General features: G+C 45.6%; 1 long non-coding RNA gene across 1 annotated transcript; it reads right to left on the bottom strand.

Annotated features, from left to right (window-relative positions):
- Window positions 1-13,394: 13,394 nt before the first annotated feature.
- On the bottom strand, window positions 13,395-23,061 carry LOC114662810 (uncharacterized). Its single transcript, XR_003718030.2, has 3 exons — window positions 22,912-23,061; window positions 19,107-19,275; window positions 13,395-17,558 (listed from the first exon to the last, which is right to left on the bottom strand). It is a non-coding gene; the product is annotated as an uncharacterized LOC114662810 (long non-coding RNA).
- Window positions 23,062-23,772: the final 711 nt, after the last annotated feature.

The raw sequence follows: 23,772 nt of genomic DNA, 5'->3' as shown, positions 1-23,772 counted from the left end.
AATTTCCCCTTGGGATTAATAAAGTATCTATCTATCTATCTATCTATCTATCTATCTATCTATCTATCTATCTATCTATCTATCTATCTATCTATCTATCTATCTATCTATCTATCTCTCCACAATGCGAGTGGCAGACTGGCCGCAACTGGGGGTTGGGTGCCAAAGGCGCCAGGTGGGTAACATTATATACTTTCACCATTAGTTTATTAGAATGCCAGGTCACCGCGAACGCTCCCACTGATTGTAAACGTCAGTCCGGCTCTGAGTTGAACTATTTGTAAACGGTTAGAAAACTGTATGCCTACCCCATTTCTATGCTGTCAATGGCTCTTTTAGTCCCTGCTGGCACTGGGACCTACCTGTTCTAAAGAACAACTGACTCAATTAACACCCTGTATCTTAGTTAGAACAAGAAAGTGCTATCTCTTATTAACTTACAGGGGGTAAAAGGCTATACCATATTCTAATAGCTATTATATTATATTCTACTTAAGCAAACACTAATATGAGTTTAACTGAAAGCTTCAGCTTTCTAAGATTGGCTCTTACATAAAGTAAAACCATCCATCCATCCATTATCCAACCCGCTATATCCTAACTACAGGGTCACGGGGGTCTGCTGGAGCCAATCCCAGCCAACACAGGGCGCAAGGCAGGAACCAATCCCGGGCAGGGCGCCAACCCACCGCAGGACACACACACACACACACACCAAGCACACACTTGGGCCAATTTAGGATCACCAATGCACCTAACCTGCATGTCTTTGGACTGTGGGAGGAAACCCACGCAGACACGGGGAGAACATGCAAACTCCACGCAGGGAGGACCCGGGAAGCGGACCTGGGTCTCCAAACTGTGAGGCAGCAGCGCTACCCACTGCGCCACCGTACCGCCCAAGTAAAACCAGAAAAAGATAAAAAAAAAAAAAAAAGGAAAACTGGAGAGAAATAAATCACTGGGATAGAATAAGAGGAGTACTACATTCAAATTAAATAAATTAGCCTAAGAACTGAGACAGAAATACAGTCTGAAATTTAAAAGTCAACGTCTATTTTTGCCAGGGTTCCTCCCCTGGCTGGGATTCAAATGGTGTTTTTTTATGTCCGTCTTGTTTATTTTATTTTCACTGTTGACATTGTCAGTCAGTCAGTCATTATCCAACCCGCTAGATCCTAACACAGAGTCATGGGGGTCTGCTGGAGCCAATCCCAGCCAACACAGGGTGCAAGGCAGGAACAAATCCTGGGCAGGGTGCCAACCCACCGCAGGGCACACACACACACCAAGGGACAATTTAGAATCACCAATGCACCTAACCTGCATGTCTTTGGACCGTGGGAGGAAACCCACAGAGACACGGGGAGAACATGCAAACTTCACGCAGGGAGGACCCGGGAAGCGAACCCTGGTCTCCTAACTGCGAGGCAGCAGCGCTACCCACTGCGCCACCATGCCACCCCTGTTGACATTGTTAATTCATGAATTTAGTTCTGTTTAAGCACCTTGCCTTACTGTATGTTACTTGTTCTTTGTGGGTGGTTTCCCCAAGAGGCGGGGCCACCTGCCCATCACCACAAAGGACTTCCCTCAGCCCTCTAAGGTTGGCTCAAATCCTCAGTCCTCTGCGGTTCATTCAGATGTACTTGTGGAGTGTTTGTTGTGATTTTGCTGTACTTTTGAGATTTACTGCATTTCTGGCCTCCTGTGCTCTTTGGATTTCTGATTGGGACTTGTTTGTCTTCTTTTTCAGGGAACTTCTTTATACCTTTTGTGCTCCATGGAGCTGAACTTTTTGGTCAGAGAATAAATCGTGTGTTTTATTAAGATCCTGTATTTTGTGCTCTTGTTACTAGTCGGGTTTTGACAATTTCCCCCTGTAAGTGGGCGCTTTGAGTAATTTCAGGACTTGGGGAACTCTCATGTACATAACAGACAAATTCAGAACGAACCAGAAGAAAACAAAAACATTCAGAAACGTACATCCAGGAGTTGTCTGTAATCCAAAACTCTAACCTGCGTAGCAAAGTGAAAAGTCAAGACGAGAAAGCCAGGCAGCACAACGTGAAATAATTAAAGAGGTTTATGGGACACAAGGGAGTGCCAGTCAGCAGTGTTTGTGCATTGAAGGCTGGCGGGGCTGATGCAAAATAAAGGATAAGCTTCCCTCAGTAATTTAAGCTACTTTTAAAATGTAACAACCCTGAGATTTGTTTTTAGGCATTTTTAACCAAATTTCTATCATAATTCCTTAACTAGAAAAATCTTGCTTCTTGTAGTTTGTAAAACTAAATTATTGCTATAGGTAGAAACCCTTCCTTGAATTAGGCTCAATACATGACTGGAAGACACAAAAAATAACAAAGAAAAAAATGTAAAGGAAAGAATTGAAAAAGGGAAAAGACAGACCCCAGCTGCAGAGCGCCAGCGGAGCCACGACACAAACTGAATACGCTCACTGAGCAAATGATTCGGAGCACCTGAACACCTGCTTATGCGTGCAATAATCAAATCGGCCAATCATGTGACAGCAGCACAATGCGTCAACTCGTGCAGATACAGGTCAGGAGCTTCAGTTGATGGGCACATCACAGGTCAGGAGCTTCAGTTGATGGGCACATCACAGGTCAGAAGCTTCAGTTAATGGGCACATCACAGGTCAGGAGCTTTAATTAATGGACACATCACAGGTCAGGAGCTTCAGTTGATGGGCACATCACAGGTCAGGAGCTTTAATTAATGGACACATCACAGGTCAGGAGCTTCAGTTAATTGACACATCACAGGTCAGGAGCTTCAGTTAATGGGCACATCACAAGTTAGAAGCTTCAGTTAATGGGAACATCACAGGTCAGGAGCTTCAGTTAATGGGCACATCACAGGTCAGGAGCTTCAGTTAATAGACACATCACAGATCAGAAGCTTCAGTTAATGGGCACATCACAGGTCAGGAGCTTCAGTTGATGGGCACATCACAGGTCAGAAGCTTCAGTTAATGGGCACATCACAGGTCAGGAGCTTCAGTTAATGGATACATCACAGGTCAGGAGCTTCAGTTGATGGGCACATCACAGGTCAGGAGCTTCAGTTAATGGGAACATCACAGGTCAGGAGCTTCAGTTAATGGGCACATCACAGGTCAGGAGCTTCAGTTAATTGACACATCACAGGTCAGGAGCTTCAGTTAATGGGAACATCACAGGTCAGGAGCTTCAGTTAATGGGCACATCACAGGTCAGGAGCTTCAGTTAATGGGCACATCACAGGTCAGGAGCTTCAGTTAATAGACACATCACAGATCAGGAGCTTCAGTTAATGGGCACATCACAGGTCAGGAGCTTCAGTTAATGGGCACATCACAGGTCAGGAGCTTCAGTTAATTGGCACATCACAGGTCAGGAGCTTCAATTAATAGACACACCACAGATCAGGAGCTTCAGTTAATGGGCACATCACAGGTCAGGAGCTTCAGTTGATGGGCACATCACAGGTCAGAAGCTTCAGTTAATGGGCACATCACAGGTCAGGAGCTTCAGTTAATGGATACATCACAGGTCAGGAGCTTCAGTTGATGGGCACATCACAGGTCAGGAGCTTCAGTTGATGGGCACATCACAGGTCAGGAGCTTCAGTTAATGGGCACATCACAGGTCAGGACCTTCAATTAATAGACACATCACAGGTTAGGAACTTGAGTTAATGGGCACATCAACCACCAGAACTGAGAAACAATGTGATCTGGACTGTGGCAGGATTGTTGGTGCCTGGTATGGGCTGGTTGGAGTATTTCTGTAACTGCTGATCTCCTGAGAGTCTCTAGAGTTTACTCAGAATGATGTGAGAAAAAAAAAAAAACATCTAGTCAGCGGGATGGAAACGCCTTGCTGACGAGTGAGGTCAGAGGAGAATGGCCAGGCTAATTTGAGCTGACAGAAAGGCTACTCACATATCCACTCTGTCCAACTGTGGGGAGCAGAAAAGCCTCTCAGGGTTCTACTCCTGTCTGCCAACAACTGAAAACTAAAGCTCCAGTGGAAAGCTGAAGATGAGGAAAGTGTAGCCTGGAGTGATAAGCTTCAATTTCAGTTAAGGCACACCAATAGTAGACTCAGAATTTGGTGCCAACAGCATGACTCCAAGCACCCAAAACGCCTTGTGTTAACAGTCCAGAGTGCTGCTGGTGGTGGTGTAATGATATAGAGAATGTTTTCATGGCTTCAGCTCCATTAATTGCAATCAATCATCACTTGAATGCGACGTCCTATTTGAGTATTGTTGCTGACCATGGGCATCCCTTCAGGGCCACAGTTTACCCATCTTCTAATGGCAACTTCCAGCTTAATAATGCATCATGTCACAGAGCAAAAGTCATCTCCAACTGGTTTGACGAACATGCCAGTGGCCTTCTAAGCCACTGGATCTCAATCCAATGGAGCACCTTTGAGATACGGATGAACGTGAGATTCACAGCACAAATGTGCAGCTGACAAATCTCTGGAAATTGAGTGATGACAGCATGGACCTGGCTCTTAAAGGAATGTTTCCAACATCCTGTGGAATCCATGCCACAAAGAACTGAGGTTGTTTTGAGAGCAAAATTATTAGTGGAGTGTTCCTAAGAATGTGCTCAGTGAGTGTGCGTTTCTAGTGCCTTTCAGATACCAGTTGTTTAGAATGCTTTTTTATGCCCATACATCTAGTGCCTTTCTATTCTATTTCTATATGATATCTAGCTATTAGTTTATATAGCGCCTTTAATGTCTATCACAGAGTGCCTTTATTATCTTTACTAGGGGGGCAAGCCTCCCTGGTGCCTTCAGCGCCTCAACCTTCAGCTAACTAAATCACCTAAAAACAAACATTGGGGTTATGAATAGATCATTTTTTTTAATAGTTTGTTCCTGTGAAAGAAAGTTTACTCAATCAAAAATAAAAAGCAAGACTTTCTTGATATTAAAAAGTACGACTTTCTTGATATTAAAAACCATGACTTTCTTGATATTTTTAAGCTTATAATTTAAAAACAGAATAAAAATCTGAAAATCTAACAACATCACATTAAAGTTCGATAAATTCTGAAAAGAATGATACCAAACATATATATGTAGGTTTTAAAATAAGCCTGATTTAATGCGTGATAAAAAAGTGACATAAAAAATCACATAAAATCGTTGCACTTTTACAACAACAACATTTATTTCTATAGCACATTTTCATACAAATAATGTAGCTCAAAGTGCTTTACATGATGAAGAAAGAGAAAAACGACAAAATAAATAAGAATTAAAATAAGGGAACACTCTGCGGTGGGTTGGCACCCTGCCCAGGATTGGTTCCTGCCTTGTGCCCTGTGATGGCTGGAATTGGCACCAGCAGACCCCCGTGAACCCTGTGTTTGGATTCAGCGGTTGGAAAATGGATGGATGGATAAGGGAACACTAATTAACAATAGAATAAAAGTAAGGTCTGATGGCCTGGGAGGACAGAAAAAAACAAACAACTCCAAATGGCTGGAGAAAAAAAAATAAAATCTGCAGGGGTTCCGAGGCCACGAGACCACCCAGCCCCTTTTGGGCATTCTACCTCACATAAATGATCAGCCCTCATTGTATTCAGGGTTCACATGGAAGAACTTGATGATGACGGTCACGTGACTTCTGGTCTTTAATCCATCAATGGAGGGACATCACTGTGCTTTGATCAAGTGGTGGGGGGTGCAGGTCGCCACCACAGAAAACCGGAAACAGAACAGAAGAGAAAGTAGGGGTTAGTATGGATTTTGGAGCCCCCATGAATAATAATGATAATTAATTGAATATACAGAGCATCAGGATTAAACTAAAATGAAGCTATGAGAAAGCCATGTTAAGGTAATGTGTTTTCAGCAGTTTTTTAAAGTGCTCCGCCATATCCGAATTCCTACTGGCAGGCTATTCCAGATTTGAGGTGCATAACAGCAGAAGGCCGCCTCAGCACTTCTTTTAAGTTTAGCTCTTGGAATTCTAATCAGACACTCATTTGAAGATCTAAGGTTACGATTTGGAGTGTGAGGTGTCAGACATTCTGAAATATAAGATGGAGCAGATTATTGAAGGCTTTGTAAATCATAAGCAGGATTTTAAAGTCAATTCTAAATGGCACCGGTAACCAGTGTAGTGACATCAGAACTGGGGTGATGTGTTCGGATTTTCTTTTCCTGGTTAAGATTCTACCAGCTGCATTCTGCACTTGTTGCAATTGATTGATGTCTTTTTTGGGTGGTCCTGAGAGAAGTGCGTTACAGTAATCTAGTCAACTGAAAACAAAAGCGTGGATTAATTTCTCAGCATCTTGCAATGTTATAAGGGATCTAACTTTTGTTATATTTCTTAAGTGGAAAAATGCTGTCCTTGTAATCTGATTAATATGTGATTTAAAATTCAGGTCACAGTCAACAGTTACCCCTAAATTCTTTACCTCCGTCTTGACTTTTAATCCTAATGCATCAAGTGTACAGTATTTCTAATAATCTCCTTATATCCATTATTGAAAATCACTAAAATTTCTGTTTTCTCTTTATTTAGTTTGAGAAAATTACTACTCATTCATTCAGAAACACAAGTAAGACATTGTGTCAGTTAATCAAGAGAGTCGGGGTCATCAGGTGCTATTGATAAGTACAGTTGTGTGTCATCAGCATAGCTGTGGTAGCTCACGTTATGCCCCGAGATAATCTGACCTAACAGAAGCATGGAGATCGAAAAGAGCAGCGGACCCAGGATAGAACCTTGTGGAACACCATGTAGAATATCACGTGTGTGTGTGAAGTATAATTACCACAACTAACAAAGAATTTTGTACCTGCCAGGTAGGATTCAAACCAATTTAAGACCCTGCCAGAGAGGCCCACCCATTGACTAAGGTGATTTCTAAAAATATAGTCGTCAATGGTATCGAATGTTGCACTCAGATCTAAGAGGATGAGAACAGATAAATGGCCTCTGTCTGCATTTACCCGCAAATCATTTACTACTTTAACAAGTGCAGTTTCTGTACTGTGATTTGTTCTGAAACTTATCAAGAATAGCATGTTTATTGAGGTGATCGATAAGCTGCATAATGATTGCCTTCTCTAGAATTTTACTTAAGAAAGGCAGGGTAGAGATGTGTCTAAAATTTTCAAAAGCAGAGGGGTCGAGATTATTTTTCTTGAGCAGGGGTTTAACTACAGCAGTCTTAAGACAGTCTGGGAAGACCCCCGTATCTGATGAGGAGTTTACTATGTCAGGAATACTATCCATTAATACTCCCGATACTTCTTTGAAAAAACTTGTTGGTATTGGGTCGAGGATGCAGGTGGATGGTCTCAGTTGAGAAATTATTTTATATAAATCAGGTAAATCTATCCTGGTGAAAGAATTTAATTTGTTTAGGCTTAGGCTTAGGCTTAGGGTTTTAGATATATAGAGTAGATTTTAATGAGTGCCTTTGATATCTGCTGCAGCTCCTCCAGCTCCCAACACAAAGGCTCATCAATAAACAAATTGGCAAGTTTGCCTATGAAGAAAGGGTTTTATTGTGTGAAACTCTTTCCAGTAAGCGTTTCCCACCCCACAGCCATAACTCTTAATTCTCTGCTCATCCAGCAAGCTTTGTCTTCCTCCTCCCAACTCTGGCCCCCAGGGTTGAGGTTGGCAGCCCCTTTTATGTAATACCTGGGAGCACTTCCAGTGTCCCAAAACTGTGGCTCGAAGGCCCGACAAAGTAAGGCTCGCTAGTCCTCTCAGTACCCCCTGGCAGCACCCATGGAACCCAGCAGGGCTGAGCCGATGAATTACAGTTCCCAACGTGCCCTGTGGGAATTTTTAGTGGTGCTGTAACCCAGGGGGGCTGCCATTTACTGTGTTGGGGAAGACAACACCCTGAATGAATTGTCTTCCCCCGTCCTTCCAAGCCACTGGTAAGGGTCCCAGTACAGCTCCGACTGGGATGCCAGTCCCCGCGTGGCATCTTTCACGCTATCTTTTAAATTATATAGTGCCTTTCATATCTATGAATTTAACATGCCAGCTTTTCTCTAATTTACTCTAAGGTTGTCCACATACTTTGCCCTTTGTCTCCTTGGAGGCTTCAGATAGGCTGCTGGGGGTCCCAGCTCACCCTAATGAAAGCCCCTCAGCACTTTGCTCCCAGTATTTTGCCCCCAATCCCCCCCCCCCAAAGTGCTCAGTTCTTAAACTTTGCCTGTTGTTCTTGTCTCAGACTCCCTGGTGTTGTTGCCCTCAGCCCACTTCTGTAGGACTGGCATTTTCCAAGCCAGCTTTCTACCATTTTCCTTCCTCTTGCTGCTCACTGCCTTTTTGTTTTTGCTCTGTCCTCAGTCAGAAGTCGGGATTTGAACGGATTCAATCCCCAGAAGACGATGTATGCGTGTACATGATGGCATACCTCATTGGATAAAGTAATAAAATGTTATTTAAAGCCTCACAGATTAAAAGAGCTGGTAGAAGCAGGAGGAGAAAATGGGCTAATGGATGAGTGGCTTCAGAAGGGGGGCGATGTGCGGGACAGACATAGAGGTGTAGATAACAGCAGTTAATAAAATAAGCAACTGGACACGGTGGTCTGAAACACGAGAGGAGGACGCTCCGCCAGGCTCCAGTCACGCCATTTTCTGCAGCTAATTATCGCTCCCTGCTTCTCTCTTAAGGGCTCTGCCATCACTACGAGTTCCAGTGAGTCCAGCATGCCCTGCCATCTAATGATGGATGGCTTTGTGGCAGAGAGGGCTGATCTGAGGTTTGCTCTCTTTTGTTTCCTTACTGTATTTCATTTTGTTCAGGTAAATTTTGTTTAACGCTCATTCATTCATTTTCAGAGCCACCATTTTTATGGGGGGTTGACAGAGCATATCCTGCATTAACAGGAGCAAAGAAAGAGCCAACCTTGATGCCAGTATATCGAACAACTCACATTCACTCACAACACATGCACACACACACATCTTTGGGATGACGTGAGAGAACAATCGTCATACTGACACAGGGAGAATGTTCAAGGTCCACAAGATATTCAGTCCAAGCCTTGAACCCCAGGAGCTGTGAGGCAGCAGTGCTTTGCCGTCATGTCACTCCTTCATTCAGTTTCCAGGCCTGCCTGTTCTAATATCGCTTTCCAGCAGTGCAGGGTATGACACAAGAATCAGCTGAGCTGGATGGCAGCTCTTAGTTTTAGCCCATCATGGCTGCACGTGGGTACATGAGGGAGTCTGACCTGCAGTGGACTGGCACCCTCCACAGTTGGCTCTGCTCTTGCATCCATTGCTGTGAGGTCAAACTGTCACCCTCAAGTAGAAAAGGGACGAGTCAGCTCAGGTCAGGTTCAGGGTGGGGAGCATACAGTGGTACAGCACATTGGTGCAACCACCACATGACAAAACAGCTCAGGATCCTGGTTGGCAGCCCCCCAGGCAGACACGTAGTCTAGTCCCACCTTCCGGAAATAACCCACTATCTGCTGCGGCCAGGTGGTATGTGGGAGTCCCCTTGGCCTGGTCCAGCCACTCGAGTTCTCATCAATAAGGGTCCTGTGAACTGGACCACCCTCGGGGAATCGCGCCACATGGCCGTAGTGCCGTAACTGATGCTCCCTCACAATGCGCCTCATTCAGGACTCCATGAGCAACACAAAGTAACACCAGCGGTGCCCATGGACTTTTCCAAGAGACACAGTGCTGAAGGAGTCCAGTCTTCGTCTCAGGTCACTGGATAGCGTCCATGTCTCACAACCATGTAGCAAGACAGGAAGCACCAGACTTGGACCTTTGTCCTTTTGCAGAGATATCGGGAGCGCCACACAACCCTTTCCAGCGACCTCATGACCCCCCATGCTCTCTCAATCCATCTACTGACTTCATAGGAAGAGTCACCAGACACATGAATGTCACTGCTGAGGTAAGTAAACCTCTCGAGGAGATCGACACTCTCCACAGACAGACACACTGCTGAATGCCGTGCCCAGGAGGTCATTAAAGGCCTGGATGTTGGTTTTTATCAGGACACTCGCAAGCCCAGACCCTCAGACTCCTCACTCAGTCTCTTGAGACCCCCGATCAGAGCCTCCATTGACTCTATGAAGATCATAGCATCATCAGGAAAGTCAAGATCCATGAATCTTTCTTCACCAACAGATGTCCCACAGCCACTGGACCCCACAACCCTGCCCAACACTCAGTCCATACAAGCAGTTAACAGAGTAGAAGCAAAAACACACCGCTGATGAACCCCAGAATCAACTGGGAAAAACATAGAGGTTCAGCCTCCACTCAGCACAGCACTCAGAGTACCAGTGGACAGGCTGGCCATGACATCCAGCAACCTCAAGGGGATCCTGCGAACCCTTAGGATGTCCCACAGGGCAGCTCGATCAACAGAGTCAAACACTTTGCGAAAATCGACAAAGGCTGCAAAGAAACTCTGCTGATATTCACATTTGCACTCCATGAGAACTCTCAGTGCCAGGATGTGGTCGACGGTAGGCTTCTTAGGTGTAAAACCAGACTGCTCTGGTTGCTGGTTGGTGAGCAAGTGATCACGGATCCTATTGAGGATGACCCTAGCATGGACTTTACCCGGCAGTATTGCCCCCTGTAGTTGCCGCAGGTGATCACCCTTCCCTTTCCAGATTGAGGTGACAAGTCCCGTTCTCCAGTCAGTTGAGATGATGCCCGTCTCCCATATGGAAGCAAAGATGGCTTGCAATGCCAGGAGGACAGCCTTACCACCAGCCTGGAGAAGTTCAGCTCGGATACCACAGATCCCTGCTGCCTTCTCACCCCCCTCAGCTGTTTCAACACCTCAATGAGACTGGGTGGCTCACAGCTAGTTGGAGGATCAGCCTCAAGAACCGGTGACCCAGGGACGAGGAGGGCAAATCAAAACGTAAACGCAATTTGAAAATGATGCGCTAACTTCAATGGATGGAAGCTGACGCAGTTCAAATTCAGACTGTGGGACCGTCTTGAGTAACTGCATAATGTTTTTACTCAGGCCTCCAGTTCATACCACAATTAAGAAGATGTGCACTTCAAGCCTCGATACAGTGATGACACAGGAAGAGAAATAGTCGGTGGGACAATAAAACACTGTGACTTGTTCTTAAAGCTGTCAGACCTCAGCATGATGGACAGGATTGAATGCCTCAATGCTCCTTGCAGCTCCGTAGGGGTCTGACCAGGAGTGGACTGGGTCTCAAAACTGGCCTGGCCATCCTTCAATGAGTGAGGTGACGAGGTCGACCCCCTCAGCTCCATTATTCATTGTAAGTGAGTATGCAGCTCACTACTTGCTATGAGCCTATGATATCTGAACTGTGGCCAAACTTAATCTGTTTAATCACAAGTAAAAATTTGATGACAAACTTAGAAATATACCGTAATGAAAAATAAAAATTGAGTAACACGGCTTACACGTTATTAGAGCACATGTCAACTGTCAATGTCAGGTCCAAGTGCCAGTACCCTAGTAGCTGCTCATTTACAATGGAATACATGATAACCGAGGTTATAAAGAAAACCTCACATGATTGAAATGTTCCATTAACTTAACGATAAACTAGAAATGTCTCGTCCTAATATGAAAAAGTCCTATCCTGTGCTTTATAACTTTATTTCATCATACTAATAATCTCAGCTGAAAGCCACTAATTATCGCTCAAGCCACGCCAACGACCAGAGAACAATAAAATGCATAATACATAATAGTACCGAAGAATTTAAATACTAGATATGAGATAAAATTAAAAAGTAAATTACATTTTAAGATATCTGAAATTCATTTTGAGATATCTTTAAATATTAATTTGGCTTGCCATAGGTATCAAAACAGAAATTGGCAAAAGTCAGTTTTGACCAAATTTTTCGCTGCAACGCTGTGTATTGTCAACTAAAACAACTTGATGACGTAATACGGTATATTATATAGGACTATATAAATGGCAGTACCGGACAGATAATGTTTAGTAGCTTAGAAAATTAATTTTAATGTCAAACAGTAACCAGTACATAAAATTTCAGACCAGAGTCTGTGGCCCACTGGGCATTGCCCAAATGCCCTAATGGCCAGTCTGCCCCCGGGTCTCACTGAAACACAATCCAAAATTATGATGCTCATTAAGTTTCTAAGACATCCACACCCAATGCAAAAACATTCAGAGAATGTGTAGTACAAGTGACCCACGTAGGCTGGTGGGACCTCTCCCAGAAGAGCTAAGCGGAGCTGCAATGTGGTCTCACCAAGCAAAAGATGAAGGGTCTGCACCCCATCTGGCTCTTCCTCTTGAAGGATGTTGTTTTTTCAAAGAAGACTAAAGACTGAAGCTAAATCATTTGAGTCCTCACTGGCATTCTGGTTTAAAGTACAAAAATCCATTGGAGAAAAAGCTACAGATTGCTTGTTCCCCAGCACTGACCTCCTTGTTTCTCCTAAACTTCCTTCCTTCAGGTGTATTTTCTTTGTGTTATTCCACTTGTCAAATCCTGCAGGTCACTTGCTACTTTAGTATTAGTGGTCTCTGCATTTGCTGAAGAAAGCAACTCAGTCTGTTCCTTTTTTTTCCAACCCTATCTTCCGAGGGGTCTTCATTTCTCTCTCTCTATCCTGTAACAGGATATTAAAACATCCATCCATCCATTTTCCAACCCGCTGAATCTGAACACAGGGTCACGGGGGTCTGCTGGAGCCAATTACATTTACATTTACATCATTTAGCAGATGCTCTTATCCAGAGCGACTTACAACAGTGTTTGTTAGTTTTTTCGCATACCCCTTGGGGTCAGAGCGTGGGGTCAGCCATTGTACAGCGCCCCCTGGAGCAATTACAGGTTAAGGGCCTTGCTCAAGGGCCCAGCAGAGTAGGATCTTTTTTGGCAGTGACAGGGATTCGAACCTTCGGGATACCAGCGCAGATCCTTAGCCTCAGAGCCACCACTCCGCCAACACAGGGCACAAGGCAGGAACCAATCCCGGGCAGGGTGCCAACCCACCGCAGGACAGACACACAAACACACCCACACACCAAGCACACACTAGGGCCAATTTAGAATCGCCAATCCACCTAACCTGCATGTCTTTGGACTGTGGGAGGAAACCGGAGCATCCGGAGGAAACCCACGCAGACACGGGGAGAACATGCAAACTCCACGCAGGGAGGACCCGGGAAGCAAACCCGGGTCTCCTAACTGCGAGGCAGCAGCGCTACCCACTGCGCCACCGTGCCGCCCATTAAAACATTACATTTAAAAGAAAAAAAAAAAAAAGCTGACACAATAGACACATTCTCAAGGGCTTATGGGTAATTCAAACACTCACAATGCAGCTCTGCCATTAGTTTAGTTCAGGGGTGTCCAACTCCGGTCCTGGAGGGCTGCAGGGCTGCAGGTTTTCATTCTAACCGTCTTCTTAATTAGTGATCAGTGTTTGCTGCTAATTAACTTCTTTTGCCTTTGTTTTAATTGACGTGACTCAGACCCCTTAGTTGTTTCTTTTTCCTTAATTAGCAGCCACACAATAAGTAAACACAAAACGAGCCTCCACATGACCAGCTAACCACAATATCTGAAAATGAAGAAAGGTGAAGGTCTCAGTAAGGCTGATCTGCTCAGGTCACCAAAACATTTTGACAATGTTCTTAGAAAAATGGAAAATCAACAGTTTTGGAGATGTCTGTTGTAGCCGAATGAGATCAGAATTGGATGGAATTAAATAACGGGTTTAATTAATTAACAGCATTAAGAAACCGGTTAGAGTTTGAAGCCCCGATTTAGCTGGTCATCTGTCAGCTCGTTTCAGGCCTCATTTCTGTTTGGCTGCCATTTAATGAGGCAAAGAATCAACTCGGAGGTCAGAATGCCTAAAAAACGGGGCTATTAAAATGAAAGGAAAAGAAGTTAATTAGCAGTGAAAACGGATCACTGATTAGGAAAAGGGTGAGAATGAAATCCTGCAGCCTACCAGGACGGGAGTTCGACTTCCGTAGACGATCAAGCGAACGTGGGCATTGCACCGTCATTGAATGGCACACTATAGTGAGATCACTTTGGGCAGACGGAGTGAAGCCTGCTGAAATTGATCGAAGGATGTTGGTTCAGTGCTGCTCGGTAAGCTGGCTGGGTGCCCATCGTGCACTACATGTCTGGTACGTGCGGATCCACAGCTGATATCCAAAGGAGCAGCAACAGCGGACAACGGAATCCGTCGGTCTGCACTGATGAAGGCTATCGCCGTGTCGATGTGGGTTCGTGTGCACCATGCTGACGGTCGACCAGATCGAGCCTCGTCGGTTCTTCCCTTTCTATCCGTTCATAGACCTTTCGTTGCGTCCTGCTGTTTTCACTTCCAGTACTGAGTTGACAGTGAATGTTAGCGGGTTTCACTCCCACCGCTCAATGAAATCTCACTAAGGTGTGTTGTTCAATACCGGTGCAATCCCACAGCGGAGCGTCCACGTTGATTTCACCTTGGCTTCAACCAGACTAACGGCAGAGTGCTGCACTGTGCATGTCTGAACTTACCCACAAGCCACTGCAAGCGTGTTGTATCGTGTCAACTTGTATCCGTTGCGGTTACCTCGTACTTTTCAAATTGCCTTTCGTTTTTGATTTACCTTCATCCTTTCAGAAAATGAAAGGCTATTCCAAAACAAGACAGAAGAGGGCGCCGTGTATGCTGTCCAGTTCTGATTTGATGGGCATCACCCGGATGACAAAGGGGAGGTGTAAGCGGCCTTTTAAAATTACTTTAATTTATTTTTTCCTTGGCCTTGTGTGATGTTTGCGTGCTCTCCCTGTGAGCCCTGAGATGGATTGGTAGGGTTGGTAGTGGCTTAGGTAGGGCTCAGAATGGCACAGTAGGCTCTGCTTCTTTTCACCCCATCCAGCCTGTCTGTGTACATTCAATGCCCACATGCCCAGCAGCCATCCCACCAACGCTTCAGAAGAGGCCATCCACCTGAAGCTAAGCATGTTTAGCTCCGGCCAGTACTTGGATGGGAGAAAAGCTTGGGTTGCTGCTGGAAGAGGTGTTGGTGAGGCCAGCAGGGGGCGCTAACCCTATGGTCTGCATGTTAATCTCAGTGTGTCCCAGTGCAGTGATGGGGATAAAAATGGTGACATCATTCAGATGAGGTGAAACACTGAGGTCTTGACTCTCTGTGATCGTTAAAGATCTCTGGGTATCCTCTGAAAAAAGTGGAGTGTGACCTGATGTCCTGGCAAAAACTGCCCACCTTGTCCCTTCTGAGTCCCTAATCATCCCCCGTTTCTAAAGGGCTCTCTCTCACCACTTCACCCCCTAAATGTGTGGTGAACCTGCTGAGGCAATAATGGCTGCCGTTGCGTCATCCGGGTGGATGCTGCACATTGGTGGCCCCCCACTCTCTATGCCAAGTGTTTTCAGTGGGTTAGAAAAGCGGTATATAAATATAATTGGGTAATCACTTTATGGCTCTCTACAGGCTCATACTGAAGACGCATTTAACTGTTTGTGCTAAGATAAGATGTAATCAAGAGAATTTTTATTGTATATAGCGCCTTTCGTAGACACACATTTCAGAGTTCATCAGTGCTAACATCTCCCCTGAGCCTACTCGCTGGTCTTTGTCCCATGCCTGGTCTGCCTCCCTGCCCAGCTGTCATCTGCACTGACGTTTGTCATGTTGGCCTCCTAAGCTGGCCACTCCTTGAGTGGCTCAGTGATCGATAGAAAGAAAGACAGGTGGGTGAGGAGCAACATAAACCATCTTGGATTAAAAAAGCAGTTCTTCATTATGACCAGCAGAGGGCATTAGAGTGCCAGCCAGGCTGCCAGAGAAGCTGTCACTCGTGAAAGGAAGGGTCAGTGGAGAGTGGAGTTGAGCCGAGACATTGCAGCGGTCAGCTGATGGGTCACCAAGCGATTGTTTAAAGGACATTCGTCCAGCTGGCTCTGTTTACAGTGCAGAGGGACCGCAGCCCAGGAGAGGAGCAGTGGAGTGGCAGGTCATTCAGCAATCACAAGCTGCGCCTCTCTGTGCATGTGGCTGAGCTGTCACCTAATCAGTGACCCTTTGTCTTGGACCTGGGGGCCTCACCCTCCTGTTGTGGCCCCTAGAGTGACCTGCTCCCTGAAGCTCCTGGGAAGAATGCTGACGCTCTTCCTCAGTGAGACCTGTGGCCTGATTAGTTCCTGAAGAAATCTGTCATTCCCCCATATGACAGAGTTCTAGAAGGATACTGCAGCAGGCCCAGACGACAAGGCTTGGTGGATTCTAGAACACTGTGACGTACTGGTGTCCTGTCCAGTGGCTGTTCCTGCTTTGTGCCCTTTACTTGCTGGGATAGGCTCCAGCACCCCTGTGGCCCTGCTCAGAATATAATGGAGGGGTAGATTCTAGAACACCAGCACTGCTTTAGCACACTCTACATTACTGCTCAATATTCTGATACATTCTGGAACACCATGACAATCTTGTGCCAAATCAGTTGGCAGTACTTTAAAAGAATATCACATTTCCTTAGTCAGATTTCCAGCCTGAATCATTCCAGAAGGGAAATACCACTATTCCACTACTGAGGTTTAGCGACCTAGAACCCTCACAGTCTGATATGTTTGAGAACAGTGTCACACTCCATTAATTTACAGCTTTGTATGTTCTAGAGCACTACCACTATTCATTTATAAGGCCTGATGCCTAGCAGTCTAGAACATTCCCACAAGCTTTTGCTGGGCCCATTACCTCAGATCTTTGTGTTCTACTACATCCTTCTTTAATGGGAATTGTAGCCTAGAAAAACTTGTTTATGACTTAAATATTCCAGAACACAGCCAACATTTGTTATTGGGACCCACTGCCTTTTGGTTACTGCCATGTGCCTTTGTTGGGTCCTGTAGCCTAATGTGTTCTAGAACAGTCCAACAGTCCGTTAGTGAATCCTGTAGCCTGACATAGTGTACTGAACAAACACACTTGTTAGGAGTGATCTGCAACCTTGTGTGTTCTAGAACAGTCCTCTAATGGGACTAACAGTTCAGTGCATTCTAGAACATTGTCATGCTTTTTATGGACACCTGCAAATTGTCACATAGTTGACCCACAAGGTGGAGTTTGTGCTGTTATATATTCTGGAATGCTCTAACACTTGCCATGTAAATCGTATGGTTAAGTGTGTTCTAGAAAATTGTCACTCTTGTCTAATAAGAACTAGATGATAATGAATGTTTTAGAACACAACCAGCTTTTCTTGGGTGGGGGTTTGGTTGTGTGTATTCTAAAACATTGTTACACTTACCGATGAAATATATAACTACTTGTGTTGTAGAACACTGTCAATGAGACCTAGAACTGCTCTGTGTTCTTGAATACAGTCAGTTTTCTTTAGCTGACCCTTCACGATTACATGTTCTAGAACCACGCCAACCTTTCTGTTCGGTGGGATGACTGGAAACGTTCTAGAACACCGTCATCTTCCTCTGAAGCTTACAGCTGTCCGTGTTCTAGAACACTGGAAGTGTCCTTTAATGAGCCATGAAGTCTGATGTGCTCTAAAACAACAATGGAACAATAATGGATTTGTAGCCATATATATTCTAAAGCCTTGCACTCTATATTTCTTCTGACAAAACCTACAGCTGCCAGTGTTCTAGTCTCATTTCATGAAGCCTTTAGCCCAGTGTGTTCTAGAACACCATCAAATTTTGTAGTTTTATAGTTGTAGGTATTCTATAACACTGTCACACTCATCCTTTGAATTCTCTAAATACTGTAGGGTGTTCTAGAACACATTCTTTTCCTCTGATGAGACTGACATCTGGCTGTGCTCCAGAACAAAGGTAGTCACCATTCGTGAGCCCCCCGCAGTTGGGAATGTTCTAGAACATCACCATGTGCTCTAAAGTCCTGCTACATTAACCTTGTAAGTTCTGTAGTTGGCTGTGTTCTAGGGCGCTGCCACTTTGAACTGGCCGAGTTCTTTAACATTGTCAGTCTCCAGTGTGGTATGTTCTAGAATGCTGCCAACACGCTGGGCTGAGCTTTGCGGCATTGTGTACACTCGCTTGTTTTGGTGGGTTTGGCAGGCTGATCTGTTCTAGAACACTGTGCCATTTCTTATTGGAGTTCTCTAGCTTACTGTGCAGTAGAACATATGGGGCACCTCCATCCTGTACTTGACTAAGTGAGCCCCCTTTGTTTATTTGCTCTTTTTTGTGGTGGGCATCAAAGTCCATGCAGTATGCATTAGGACACTTTCTTTTGATGATGATGATGATGATGATGAATTTCTTTCCCGCTCCCATATTCAAGCCATCCTATAGAGGTGCACCAGCACCACACTCGCCGAGCAAAGTCCCCGCCCACAGCCATTGTGCCACCCTCCCTTACTGAGATCCGTACCCTAATGCTTTTATGCCACACTCCCCGAGACCTGTGCCCCCATTACACCCCTGCTGGGGGGCTGCAGGCTCTCACGTGCTGTTGCCATGGCACCCAGCGTCTTTGTAATCAGAACTGATTGAGGGTGATTAGCACAAACACCAGCCTTCTAACTTTGTGAGGAGGAAAAGCTGTTAATTAGCGCCCAATTATTTTTTTAGCAGCTCTTGTTTTGCCCCTGAGCTGTGAACAAAGGTGGCAGCTCTGTGCCCAGTGTTAACCCCTTCCTTACCTTATGCGACCGAGTCTGAGTAGACACAAACAGTGCTCCTAAGTGCAGAGCTGCGTCCAGGGTGTTCCCTGTGAGTGGGCGCTGATGCCCACGGGTGGCAATCATGCAACGGGTTGGGCGGGTGGCTTGACTAACTGAGTGCACTCTGGTCTCACGTCGTTTCTCAGTCTGTTTGTGCTTTTTATGTTTTTTTTTATGGCGCCTTGCATTGTGCTACAACCACTCCGGGCACATAAAGTGGATGGCGCAGACGCCTTCATCTGCAGCACACTTTGTCTTTGCCCTTGCAAGTGCAGCTGTTTCACCCTGAAAGAACGCAGTCTTTAAAATGATCTGAGCGGGCGAGTGGGGGGGCTGAATGGCAGGGGGAGGAGCGGCGTCTGCTGTAACAGTTACCATAGCGCTGAACACTCCTAGCATGACTCACCCGCTGGAGACCTCCTGACACCTTTAATTACGCCAATCACAGACGCCCAGACAGACTGCAGGCAAGGACGACGACATGTGGAATGCAGACGGACCGACAGAAGGGGGCGTGGTCAACGAGACAGGAAGACGCAGTGAGAGTCCGAATGGAAACGTCAGGAGCGAGAGAGCTGCGAACACAGCAAAAAAAAATAAAAAGAAATCGGGAGAATGAGACGGGCGGGTGGGCACTAGGGACAGAAAACGACTTGGGACCCCCCACCCCCCCATCCTCTATAGGCAGACAGGACACAGAGACAAGAAAGACTCCCATCACTAGACAGACAGACAGACACACTGAGCAGCACGGGAGCTACAGAGACAGGCGGACAGACAAACGGACAGGCTGAGGTCCGCACACAGACACCTGTGGACAGCACAGGAAGGGCCACAAGCTGGACAGACATGTGGACATGGAGCATTAGGTGAGTTACACAGACAGACAGACATGAAGCACTGATGTATCTCTAGACAGACAGACAGACGTGCGCTGAGTACTGTTGGAGTTGTTCAGATGGTCAGGCAAACTGGCAAAGCTGGGTGGACAGACAGACGGCTGATTATCTAAGCAGACACAGCAACAGACACGAACCGCGGATTTATCTGGACAGACAGACAGACAGATGTAGAGTATTAAATGGCTTTCTCAGACACACAGACGATAAGGACTGGCTCAGCTGTTTGGACAGAGAATGGACTGACAGACAAACACACACTGGCTTACCATTGGAGAGAGACAGACAGACAGACACTGAGCACAGAATGACAGCACTTGAATAACACAGACAGACAGACACTGAGTATTAAGTAAGTTACGCAGAATAATAGACAGACAGACAGACAGACATGATATGCTTAGACAGTCAAGGCTGAGTGATGGGCAAGAAGGACTGACCACCCTACCTAGACAGACAGACAGACAGACAGACACAAAGTGCTGATGTATCCCTAGACAGACATACAGACACCGAGCACTATGTGGATTGTACAATCAGACATATCAATAAGGATTGGCTGAGCCGTACAGACAGACGGACTGACACAAGCAGACATTAAGCCACACGGGAGCTACATACACAGGCAGAAAGGCAAAGGGACAGTACAGGACAGACAGTCATACACTGAGTATTACGTGAGTTACGCAGAATAATAGACAGACAGAGAGACAGACATGATATGCTTAGACAGTCAAGGCTGAGTGACAGGCAAGAAGGACTGACCACCCTACCTAGACAGACAGACATTAACTGTGAGTTATCTGTGTGGATAGACAGACATACAGACACCGAGCACTATGCGGGTTGTACAATCAGACATATCTATTAGGATTGGCTGAGCCGTACAGACAGACAGACGCACTGACACAATGTGCTGAGATAGTCAAGGCCGACTGAAAGACAAGAAGGACTCACCTCCCTACACAGACAGACAAACGGATATAAAGCACCGATGTGCCTCTAGACAGAATGACAAATGATAAAGACACAGGCAGACATCAAGAAGCGAAGGAGCAAAAGGCAGACAGACAAACAGACTGGATGAAGTTACCACAATACAGGAAAGAGACATACGGACATGAAACACAGACAGACAGACAGACAGTGAGCACTGGGTGAGTTACACAGAAAAACGGACATTAAGTACTGAATGAGCTATACAGACAGACAGACAGACAGACATGATATGCTGAGACAGTCAAGGCTGAGTGATGGGAAAGAAGGACTGACCACCCTACCTAGACAGACAGACAGATAGACACAAAGCGCTGATGTATCCCTAGACAGACAGACAGACGTTTGCTGAGTCTTGTTTGAGTTATTCTGATGGTCAGACAAAATGGCAAAGCTGTGTGGACAGACAGACGGCTGATTACCTAAGCAGACAAACCAACAGACACGAGTCAGTGATTCATATGTGGACACAAAGAGAAAGAGAGACAGACAGAGGGTACTAAATGGCTTCCTCAGACACACGGACAATAAGGACTGGCTCAGCTGAGTGAAAGACAAGAATAACTGACGTTCCCTACTCAGACAGATAAACAGACATGAAGCACTGATGTATCCTCTGACAGACAGACAGACAGACAAAGAGCACAGAGCTAACTGTGTAGTAAGATAGACAGACAGACATACAAACATAAAGGACTGTGTTAATAATGTGGCAAAGTAGACCAACAAAAAGAACCGAGGGCATTGTGTGCTCATTCAGACAGACATCAAGTACTGAGAATTAAAGGGACAAGTCAAGCAGTACAAAGACAGACAGACGGACGGACGGACCGACAAAAAGGAATAAGCTAACCTTATCGTACGGCAGACAGAAAGGGATAAGACAGACAGACATCAAGTACTGAGAATTAAAGGGATAAATAAAGCATGCACACAGACAGACAGACAAACGGACAAAAAGAAATAAAGAGCTAAGACAGACAATAAGGGAAATTTATTAAACGATTTATTAAACAGACAGACAGACAAAGAGAAAGGATTGGGTTAACTAAGTTTTAACACAGAGTGTAAGAAAAGGTCGAGTACGTGTGATCAGACAGAGGGACAGATGGACACACAGGAAGAGCTGAGGTATTTATATTGTAAAATAGACAAACATAAAGGACCCACCTGGGTGATTATGTAAGTAAGACAGACAGACATGACTCAGTTTAATGGGCTACACAGAAAGGCAGACAGCTAAACAGAAAGCTCGATTTATAAGACAGACAGACAAAGAGAAAGGATTTGGGTTAACTAAGAGGTAAAAGAGACAGAAAAGTTTATGTGTTCAGACAGATAGACAGATGGACACACAGAAAGAACTGAGGAGTTTCTGTTGCAAATTAAACGGACATAAAGGACTGAGTTAATTATGTAACAAGACAGACAGACAGACAGGACTTGGTTTCTTGCCCTAAAACTCTCACAAGCTTTACAGGCAGACAGACACTGAGCGTTGAGTGAACTGTACAGACAGACAGATGGACAGACATTACATCAACATACAGAGACAGAAGAGAGTTAATGGGCTAAACTGAAAGACAGACAGACAGACAGACAGACAGACAGACAGGACTGATTTTTTGCCCTGATACTCACACAGACAGTAAGCTCTCACAAGCTTTACAGGCAGACAAACTGACACTGAGTGAGCGGTACAGACAGACAGACAGACAGACACACATCACACCTTATCTACTTTAACTGACAAAGTACAGAGGGCTTAATGGAATACACAGAAAGGCAGACAGACAAACAGAAAAGCCTGAATTAATGATAAGACAGACAGACAGACGGACGGATAAAAAGCGCAGACTTAACTATGTGGTCAGACAGACAAACACAAAGGGCTGAGATAGTTATTTAGTAAAACAGACAAACAAAAAGAACTCGGTTCATTGTGCATTCAGACAGACAGATGGAAGGAGCTGCCTTAACATACAGTGAGACACACAGAAAGGATAAGGGCGGCGATCTATCAGACGGACAGACAGACAGACAGACAGACAGTAATGACTTAATAATATAGTAAGACAGACAGGAGGAGCGTTTATTAGGTACACAGACAGACACGTGACAAGACAGACAGATGGACTACCAGGAAGGACTGAGGTATTAAAGTTGTAAAACAGGCAGACATAAAAGGCTGAGTTAATTATGTAGCCAGATGGACAGACGGACAGTAAGGCCAGACAGACAAACAGGCAGCAGGTGCTGAAGGAGCTGAACAGACAGACGGACAGACAGGCTCAGTATTTATTGTTCATTACTTACATTGACAAAGCACTGAGACAGAATGGAGTCAATGGGCTAAACAGCAAGTCCTGAGTTTCGTACCCCAGCACCGGCTGATGTGCCGCCTTTAGCCAATGAACTGCGTGGGCAGAGAGACTGACTGACTACCCTGAGCACACACACACACACACACACACACACACACACACACACACGCACACACGTGCGCCAGCCACTGCAGACCCCACTCCCTCTCCCCTTACACAATAAACACATTTCATTTCGTTTCATTTCCTCGGCTAATAAAAGCTCAGCCTGCCGTCCCTAGAGGAGCAGCCCCCCCCCCCCGACCCCCCACCCCTCTCCACTTCAAGATAATAGCAGCAGCAAGTGGTTCTCTGTTGGGGGGCAGAATCCCATTACTAGGAGTGAAGCTGGGGGGGGGGTCTGACTGTCAGCAGCGGCGTGCGTCGCCGGCCGGTGTCTGTCAGAGTGTCACATATCAGGCGGCTCTTGCCATCTGCTGAGGCGAAGCAGGAATGAATGTCTGGCAAGTGCTGCCATGTCTAAAAGCACTTTCTCCTCCTGCAGCTGTCCAGAACGTGCAGCTCGACACCAACAGTCTGTCTCGAGTGCAGGCCTTTGCTTGAGGCAGCAGAGACCGCCCAGCCCCCTATATGTGAACCAGTAGCATTCAAGAAGATGGGACGAGTCTTTGGCCGAAGAAACGCATCTACTCAGTCGACAGTGTCAAACAGCTGGCATGCTCGAAGCAGAAAGCAATGCCGGGGAAAAAAACATTTCATGAAGTGTCTGGAGAGCTGGCAGGATCCATTAATAGGGTGAAGCACCGCAGGCCTCTCAGGCCTGGCAGGATCAGTCTGCTCAATTAAACATGAA

This window comes from Erpetoichthys calabaricus, chromosome 12 (genome assembly GCF_900747795.2).
Source record: "Erpetoichthys calabaricus chromosome 12, fErpCal1.3, whole genome shotgun sequence".
NCBI classification, from domain to species: Eukaryota; Metazoa; Chordata; class Cladistia; order Polypteriformes; family Polypteridae; genus Erpetoichthys; species Erpetoichthys calabaricus.
The sequence above is the reverse complement of the archived record's forward strand: the minus strand, read 5'-3'. Positions and strand labels throughout refer to the sequence as shown.